This window comes from Triticum dicoccoides, chromosome 7B (assembly GCF_002162155.2).
Source record: "Triticum dicoccoides isolate Atlit2015 ecotype Zavitan chromosome 7B, WEW_v2.0, whole genome shotgun sequence".
NCBI lineage: Eukaryota > Viridiplantae > Streptophyta > Magnoliopsida > Poales > Poaceae > Triticum > Triticum dicoccoides.
Window position 1 is genome coordinate 701935631 of NC_041393.1, and position 9824 is coordinate 701945454.

The window sequence follows — 9824 nt, forward strand, 5'->3', positions numbered from 1 at the left end:
ACCGAAGAACACTTCTATCAAAATCCTCTTCTGTCGGTCTCCTCCGGGTCGACCTTGAATCTCGGGCCACCATGCCATCGATCAGGAGTAGCTTTTTGAGATGGCCCTGAAGAAACAACAAAGTTGACAATATGAAAGAAGTAATGGAACCACGTACGATACCGGCCGGCCGGAGAAGAACAAATTAGGTCACACCCAGCTCTGGCGCGGCAGTGGTCCGTTCCAAATCTGTAGCTACCGCACGGCTTTTTTCTGTCGTTTTCTTTACGGTTTTGGACTGTTTTGGAATGGTTTTCTTCAGCATTTCTCCAGTTCTCTTCGGGTTTTCCTCTTTCCTTTTTATGTTTCTTCGTCTTTTTATGCTTCGGTGTTCTTTGTTTCTTTCTCTGGTTTTCTCTTTCTACGCATTGTGCATTCTTTTATACATCAGAAATATTTTTTGTATGCATTAAACATTTTTTTGAAAATGTATGCTTTGACATCTAATTATTTTCACTAGCAAAAATGCCCGTGCGTTGCAACGGGAGAAAAAACGCTATATATGTAGGGGGGAGGGGATTATCACTTCTATATGGGTAAAGGTAAAGGTAGTCCTACCATTTTCAAATTGTCGGCATGAGTGCTAGAGCTATTATCCCAGACATTTTTATGCCCAGATAAATCAAGTACTCCCTCCGTCCGAAAAAGTGTGTCCCTCAAATGGATGTATCTAGCACCAAGTTAGTGCTAGATACATCCATTTGAGGGACAAGCTTTCTTGGACGGAGGAAGTACTAATGATATCACTTAATTGTACCAATAATATACTTATGTTACATCACCCAGAAAAATATTATGGTAAAAAGGAACGGATTGAAAAATAATTGGTTCGCAATCATATATGCATGCAGGGGATCAATATTTTGCTTCAAAGTTCTATGAAGAGTTTGTGGATCATGCCTCATTACATTCAGAAGAGGAAAATCTTGTCATCTGTAGGTGGGCGCTAGCACTCTGCAGGAGTTGTACCTTCGAGATTCATTTCAAGTAAAATTCAGAAGTGCAAAAACAGATCTAACAATAGTCACAGTACAACTCCAGCTTCCTCGTTTGTTAACTTGCCGTTGTTCTGATGTAGATTTGGCACCAGCCTCTCTAGCAGAAGGAAAATCCATGTCAATAATAGACTCTGAAAACTCAAAGTACATACTACATGAAATCCTTCTGAAGTGTGTTTCTGCTTCCACAATAATAATAAAAAATTCTACTTAAATGAGTGTCAAAAGGGATACTTATTGTAGATTACATGAGGAGCCAATAATTGTTTTTACCTAATAGAAAACAACATGTAGAGAATATTGTGTCAATAAAATCAATCCTTGGTGATTCAGAAATGGACGATGAACTACACGTACATGATGGACCCTAGACTACCAGTGTGACACTTGATGTTGGTTGTGTTGCCAAAGTTACAACAGAGTTGCTGCTAAATTGGTACTCCACATAAACAAAGTCCATCATTGCTGCTAAACTGGTAATCCACACGAACAAAGTCAATCAGCCATGTACCAAATTTATCTCTGAACTGTAAGTACGCGAAGGACACAAAACCTACTACGAAAACATAAGTGCCGAGTCATCTAATTCATACTACTACTTAGTCTAAGGTGATAAGAGTAATGGTAAGTAGCCATTGCTGGGAGATGTGATTTATTGTTGCATACTACATTGTACATGAACATTTTACAAATGCTTATAATATATAAACATCAATTTATATATATCTACATGGGAGCATTTCAGAGAACACATGGTGAGCATGAGTGTCTCACAAACCTGCAGCTTCCTAGATTTCGATGTCTCATACATGGTGGTGGGCAGAAGCTGCAGCATGTTACTCCTTAGCTTGGGGGCCCTGGTCATGGAGGACCCTGCTGGCCAGGGGGCAAGAGGGAAGCAGCCAGCAACACCCACGTAAACCTGTAGCTTTGCATCAAGGCGCCTCTCATGCCAACTACAACAGCAAATTTTACAGAGTTGGAAGCGGGTAGTGGAGGCTTACTCACATCAATCGGAAAAAAGGACAAAGGACGTCGGATCTTGATGATGGGTAGCTGGGACCGATGACGCGCCTGGACAACCTGAGGCAGCAGCACAATAGCTCTATCGTGTTGGCGTCTGGACGTTGATCCCTGGCACCACGGTAAGAAGGCAGGAAGGAGAGGGAGCTCCCAAAGGGCGACGGCGACCTGAGATCCCTCACGTCGGCAGAGCCGTCGACCTTCACGAACCAGAAGTGATGGAGAAGCAGCATAGTAGTACAGGTCAGTGCTTGAATGGATACTACTGAAATATGCCCATGGGATCCAAAGAAAATAAGACATTACCAAACAACATATACGGGTTGGCAGCACATAGGGACATATTCAGGAAATCAAGCATGTGATTTTCTTAGAGCTAGTAAATTAGTGATGTTATTCTTCGTACCAAAATTCTGATCAGCAAAAGTATTGGGCCAGCTGAGAAAATGGAGACTGTTTAACAAATAGTAGCATTATACATGTAATCTAATAAAGATACATTGCAACAGCTTTGCTTCTCATAGCAACATCTTTGCTTAGTTAGATAGTGGCAGTGTTTGTACGCCTTTCAATCAATATACCAAATATGCTTACGATTAGCATGAAGGGAAATACTCACATCAAAATCCCATTCACTATAGAGGCCAGGATCATCTACATTCCCCCATATGTATGCATAGTCGATCACTGTATCCCGCAAATCCTGCAAATCCGAAGTACTCAATCCTCTTTTCGTGGAACAGTCTAGTGAAGAATTGCTCTCTAAGTGCCAAACGAAAAGTGGTCTTTCATGATAGAACAAAACCAATTGATAGCAGTTTTATCTGTGTGCTCCAAAACAGAAGGCTCAATCATGAAAAGGGGTGTCAGGATAACTGATTTGAACTAAACATTCCACTGAATTTTGCAGCTCGACATGAATCCAGCTACCATGAGCTGAAGCAGAGACGTAGGCCGGCGAATGGACTTACGGTCAGTGAGATGCCAACAACTTCCCTCACATACTCTTCTTCTTCAAATGTGTCCAGCACATCGAGCTCCCCATCAGTGATCCCCTTCCAAACCTGCAGCGTAGACACATGAACAGATTTCCACTTGTTCTGCACTTCAACCGTTCCATACTGACAGTACTCGCAATTGTTCACATCTTAACTTGCAGTGGACAAACTAAGAAATTAACACCAAGTATACGGGATGTGTGTGCGTGGGACGCTCACCTGGGAGAGAATCGCCGCGAAGGACATCCCCGGCGGCAGTGTGAGGTCCTGCACGTCTTCACCGGCGCCCTTGTCGTCGCCTTACCTGCCCTCTCCTCTCTGAGCGGACAATAGTCACCGGCGCCGCCGCAGGTGAATCCCCTTCCGCGGCCGGGAGCGCCGGGAGGCCGAGTCGGTAGAGGACGCAGAGGAGGAGGCCCTGTCGGCCTTCGGGGAGTTGCTGGCGACGTGGGCGGTCCCGTCCATCGAAAAGGGGCCCGCTGGAGTTGAAGCCCCGCCGCTGGACCTCCTCCCGCGCCTTGTAGATCGCCTCAATGTTGCCCCCGGAATAGGATCCGGCCCCTACCTCGCCTCCTCGACCGGATCTGGCCGGAGATTGCCGCCGCCGCGCCCGGCATCGTCTGCATCGGAGCCCCATCTCGCTCGGAACTGGCGAGGAACGCCGCCGCCATGTACTTGGACTTGAAGCTCCGCCGCTGGAGCTCCTCCCGCGCCTCCTAGATCGCCACGGCCTCGCCTCCTCGACCGGATCTGGCCGGAGATCGCAGCCGCCGCGCCGGGCATCGTCTGCATCGCGGCCAACCTTGATCTCCACCTCGTCTCGCTCGCTAGCAACCGAATAACAAAATGCAGGGTCCTTTTTGTAAGAACGACGTATATCATAGTATCCACTTAAACAGGGACTGCGGGTTGAATTCGAATAAACTGAAGGACTTTTATGCAAAATCGATAGCGACGACGGACGGGCAGAAGCACTCCGTGCTTTATTAGTAGGGAAAGATACACATTGTAAATATTTTTAGGTATCTAATACACTTTTTATAGAATCTAAGCATTTTTTAAATACATAATCAACATTTTTTCAAATACAAACAATATATGATAAAGATTTGTCAAATACAGATTGAAAACTTTTTTGAATGACACCAAACATTTTTTAAACAATGTGCAAATTTTTTATATTGTATAAATATTTTACGAAAATTGCAAAATCATATTTTTGGACTGTGCAAAAAAATTATGTAACTTACATTTTGCAGGATAGTATGAAACATTTTTTTGAATTGCAAGAATATTTTTTTAACACTGTATAATATTTTATGAAAATGTTTCATACATTTTTTTAATCTGTGAGTAGTTTTTAAAATGTCCGGTATTTTTATTTTGAATGATGCAAGACAAGAAATATATTGTAAAAAATTGTTAAACATGTATTTAGAAAATGTTAAACGTGTATAAAAAAAGACATGCCATGTACCTTTTAGGTTGATTCCGTTTTGGGCCACTTTGGGCTGCCCATGACGAATTACGCATACACCCCGGAAGGCTTTAGGTGCAAGACAAGAAGACGAAGCAGTGGAGGACTCGACCGCTACGTATGTAGCCAACTAGGTTTTGCAACCCTAGGACCACTGGTATTTTATATAAACGGTAGGTTGTGCTCGTAGATAAACAAGATACAATCTCTTGGTACTTTTACCTATATTTTGCGCGCGCACACACACCCCAACGGAATATACACAAGAAGGAATCTGGGTAAAACCTTCCCCCTATTACCATCGTGCCAAGTTGCCTAGCTAGGATACTCTAACAAGGGATCTGCCGGAATTAGCTCGGACAGTTATTGCCCATGCAGATCCTACTAGGTGAATGTCACAGCTCGATGGGAATCTGGACTGGCACTCATATCGGTTCCGGCAAGGTATTCTTGTTGCGGCAGATGTTCGATTTCGGCGTTACCAACTTCCTTGCAGACTCCAATGGCTACCTCGTCCAAGTCGAGACTTTCGCTCTAAGTCAGATCATCAGATTCAACAATCTGGAGTACTCCACGGACCCCAACGGAGAGTTGAAACTCTAGGGTCTCGCGTTGAGCCCCTTTTTTGGGATCAATGTTTGACAAAAAAAATGAAATGTCCATGAAAAAATTATGTAAAATCAAAACTACCATGATGATCGTTCTGGTAAAGTTCCAACCCTTTTACCAAAAAGAATAAACAGTTACGTGCAAAATACAACTTCAGCACCTTTTTTGGTCAAAATTTGCTGAAAAATGGAAGTGTCAAGAAAGCATTGAAACTTGACCCATTTTCACAGCAGAGTTGTAAACTTAGACAGTTTCAAAATTCAGGGTCACATTTGTTACAGTTTAGGGTTGAAATGTGGACTTCCCACTAGAAAAAATATTAAAATTCACAATACCAAATGAATTCTTTTAAAATATACATTTTGACTTAAAACAAGACTCATGTGGGCTATATTCTGCAACAGGGGAGTATATAGTTCTAAGCTCTAAAGTATTTTGAATTTATTTTTGAAACAACATATATGATACCAAGCCTACAGCAAGACACAAGCCAAAATATATAGATGATTGTTAAAAACCCACAACTAGTAATCAGGAAGAGAGATGAGATATTACACACCTCTGCTAGCTCGGCAGGACACCATTCTCTTCCTTGCTTTTCACTGGGTGGTAGACTGGTGGAGTCTGAGTTTGATGGTCGGCTATAGTCCAGTCCCATGGGGTTTAAGAGCAATCACCGCTTTCTTAATTGTAGTTGTGTGTGTCCCTCTGGTCAAAATTTATTATATGATTATATCGAGTAAATAGCATAAAACTACTACTTTACAGGCTAGGGTTCCAAAAAACTACTCGTTTTTTATTTTTCTCAGATAACTACCAAGTGGGTGGTCGGCTGTTTCAAAAATCCCAAAATCTTCGTTGTTAAAATATTAAACAGGTTTATGACACAGGTCGGGTCCACACCTAAACGATCCGCCTATTTGACCGTTTGTTTGACCGTTAACTGACATGTGGGTCCCACATGTCAGTGTCTGCAAACTTTTTAAAAACGCAATCAGGTCCCTGTAAACTTTTGAAAAAAGCAATCGGGTCCCTCCCGTGGCTGTGCGCTAGCAGCCGTAGTGAGGGTTGCCGGCCAGCAGCCATGGCGCCGCTGTGGAGCTCCCTTCCGTCACGGGCAGCGCGTGGTGCTCCCTTCCGTCGCCACCAGCAGCCATGGCGCCGCCGTGGAGCTCCCTTCCGCACGGGTGCCAGGGGGCAGGACCGCTCACCGGCGATGGCCGTTGCGGCTGGGCTCAGAAGGCGGGCTTGCGGGCATGGAAAGTGTAGGCCAAGAAGCTCATGAGGCAGGAGCTCGAGCTCGAGATTGAGCCTAGTCATGGCGGCCGACCTCGGGAGCTCGGACCGGAGCGTTGACCACAACTACGGAGGGGATTCGAGCTGGGAAAGGATGCCGCGTGGCTGGATCACCAGAGCAACCCCACGAGCGCGTCTCTCCCCTGCCCGGCATCAGCGGCGCCACCGACGCCATGGACGCGGAGCACGGTGGCCTCGCAGGCAGCTCATGCAGGAGCACCCCGACCTTGCTTCTGCCTCCCGACGCGGACGGTGAGGAGAAGAGGTTCCAGGGAGAGGGGGCAGTAGTGGAGGCAGAGGAGCGGCCGTCCGACGCCGACGAGGTGCAAGAAGGGGCGACCGGCACTGGTGGAAGGAGCGGCGGCCGGCACTCCATCGATCTCCTGGGGAAGAAGAGAAGCAGGAGGAGTGAAGAGAATGAGGAAGAGAGCTGACATGTGGACCCCATATGTCAGTTAACGGTCAAAAAGATGGTCAAACAATCAGTTTTCTTACGTGCGGGTCCCAATTTTCATTATCAGGATCAATTGTAAAGCACTAGACGTTTTGGATTTTTTGAAATAGCCAACCACCCACTTGATAGTTATCTGAGAAAAATTAAAAACCGGTAGTTTTTTGGAAGTCTGTAAAGTAGTAGTTTTATGCTATTTACTCGATTATATCCTTCTGATAGGAACCCTCTGAACACGAGAGTTTAAGGTAATCGGAAATGACATTCGACAAGAGAAGATCACACGTTGTGATGTATAAGTGCTTCATCTGAGTCGTTGAAGCCTGTATTGGATGATACAAGACATGTGCCATCAATGTAGATCTCTAGTTGTGCCCTTGCTTGCACTTCATGTATTGGTCCATGTATGTTTTCCTGCTGCCGTCCATGACGAGTGTCGACATGGAGTCCATCGCTCTCAAATTTAACTGATGGAAGTCAGAAGAAGTTATACATCTTATTCACCAAGCGCATTAAGATGTTGCAGATGTGATACGTCTTAATAGATAGGATACAAAATGATGAGTCGAAAGACCCAAGGGACAAGAAAATCAATTTGGGACTAAGACACACCTAGGCCTTCTTTAGTTAATCCCCTCCCAAGGGGATTTGAGCGGATTTAGGGGATTTTTTTACTTGCAGTTGATTAAATCCCCATCAATCCTCTCCCATCCCTACCAGTCTGAACGGGACGAGGCTTGCCTGCGGCTGCATGGTGCGACCATCCGTGCGACGCAGCCATCGCACGGCTGTGCGTGCACCCCCTCCTGCTTCAGATTTTCTCATCCAAAAAGAAAAACAAATACAGACCATAGTACCGATTCCCTTCCATAATACTCTCATCATTAAAACTACGGAAACACTAATGTCCACACGTGTAGGCGTTCCCCAACTCGCCCACACGCGTCGATCGTCGTCCGGTGCCTTTTGCACGAATCTTGACATGAAAAAGTGGATTTGGTGTGCCACATAGGACGGGGCTGGTGTGTGGGCGTTGGAGAGTTTTTCCACACGCTCGCGTCATGCTGTTTGCCAACTGCGCTGTGTGGGTGAACTAGTTTTTGCCCACACAGCCAGCCACATACTTCATGCGCGTGTGGACAAACTGTTTTTCGCCCACACAACACTCCTACATTGTGGATGGCAACTACAGTTAGGCAAACGTGGCAACTAGGTAAACACACATGGCAACTGTGATTTTTTGCTAGATGGCAACTGCAGTTGCGCGTACGTGGCAACCAGATAAACAAACATGGCAACTGTGATCAACGTTTTGGCTACCGAATCCCATGAAAATTCCGAGGGTGGGCGAGAAACGCGGATACCGCGGTTACCATAAAATTCCGAGCAAAAACCGCTTGAATTTTTTAAACGTAATTTGAATTCAAAATTTTCTGAGCTAGGAATATATTAATGCTGAGCTCAAGTATTACACAAACAAGCTGTGGGTGTAATGGCATGTTCTCGTTTGTCTTTCCTCCTCGTACATGAGGTGCTGGGTTCTTTGTAATTTTTAATTTAAGAATTGGTTAAACGAAAAAGAAAAGCACTGAACCTTCGGTCTACGCGGGCAACGGACAACCATATTTGCCACCAGACCACACCTAGTGCCATATTTTAGAAGAGTTTTTGTCCTACTTAACTATATTGTAGCCGTTCAAATTCAAAAGTTTCGAAATAATTCGATTTTTTTTGCTCGGTACACAGCTTTCCTGTGGGGTAGCGAGAAACGCGGATACCGGGCGGTATCCGAATTTTCCGCCCGGTACCCAAAACCATGACTGTGATTAACAATATATGACAACTATGGTTGGACCACACGTGACAAATAGGTAAACACACATGACAACTACTGTTTGACCATATGTGACAAGTAATTAATCACACACGGCAACTACGGTTTGATTACACGCGGCAACTACCATAAATTAGACATAGCAACTATAGTTAACCAAAACAGATAGAGTTGCCATGTTTTTATAACTACACTTGCCATCCCGCATAACTACATCTGCCAACCGGGATGGCAACTAAATCGTCATCCCGCGGTGTACTTAAGGTAGCTGCGCTAGGACGTGTGGGCATTTTTGCTTCGTGCCACACGCGTGGGTGAAGATGAGTAGTACTTGTTGGCGTGTGGCACGAAGTAGCCGCGCCCACACGTGTGGGCAATTCTAATGTCCGCCCACACACAGCTCGTGTGGGGTGCCTCCTGCTCACACCACACATGGTGTGTGGGCGCATGTCGAATATACCACACGTGTGGCAGTTATCGGCGTCCTAAAACTGAACACAAAACGAAAGGAAATAATCACAATCACCCGCGAAACAGATGCACAGAATACACAAAAGCGCGCCAAAATGCAAAATATGCTCATAGCAGGTGGCCGGTCGAGTTGACCTACAGTCTTAACACACACAACAATCCTTGGCGAAGCATAGGGGTTCTTCTTTTCTTCTCTTGAATTATGCAGCAAAGGAATCCGCGCCTCTGATGGCTTCTCCGAGGAGTGGTCCGGCGAACCAGGAGGGTGCCGATCAATCCGACGCATCAAAAGTAATAAATCTCACTCAGTTCTTCAAGGTCAAATTCTCTAATTTCTTTGTTTTGAACCATTGCAGGAACACATCCGTCAATGCAAAAAAATATGATTGTCAAACAGATTGACTTACCATGCACCCTTGTGGAACTTGTACAACAAACCGTGGCCAGAATCTGCAGATCCAAACAACGACGAAAAATTAGTTTATTCTGCATTTAGAAAAACAAAGCAGTACCATGTACAGTACCCCTAATTCACATTTAATTGAATGTGCGGACATTCTTGTAGCATCTCTGATTTCAGTTCCTGGAAAGCATCCACTATAGTTTTTGTATTCAGTGCATATAGTTC

General features: G+C 44.9%; 1 long non-coding RNA gene across 1 annotated transcript; it reads right to left on the minus strand.

The window, feature by feature from the left end:
• Nucleotides 1-1031: 1031 nt before the first annotated feature.
• On the minus strand, nucleotides 1032-2763 carry LOC119336515. The gene is made up of 4 exons (XR_005162594.1): nucleotides 2680-2763; nucleotides 2046-2260; nucleotides 1816-1959; nucleotides 1032-1134 (listed from the first exon to the last, which is right to left on the minus strand). It is a non-coding gene; the product is annotated as an uncharacterized LOC119336515 (long non-coding RNA).
• Nucleotides 2764-9824: the final 7061 nt, after the last annotated feature.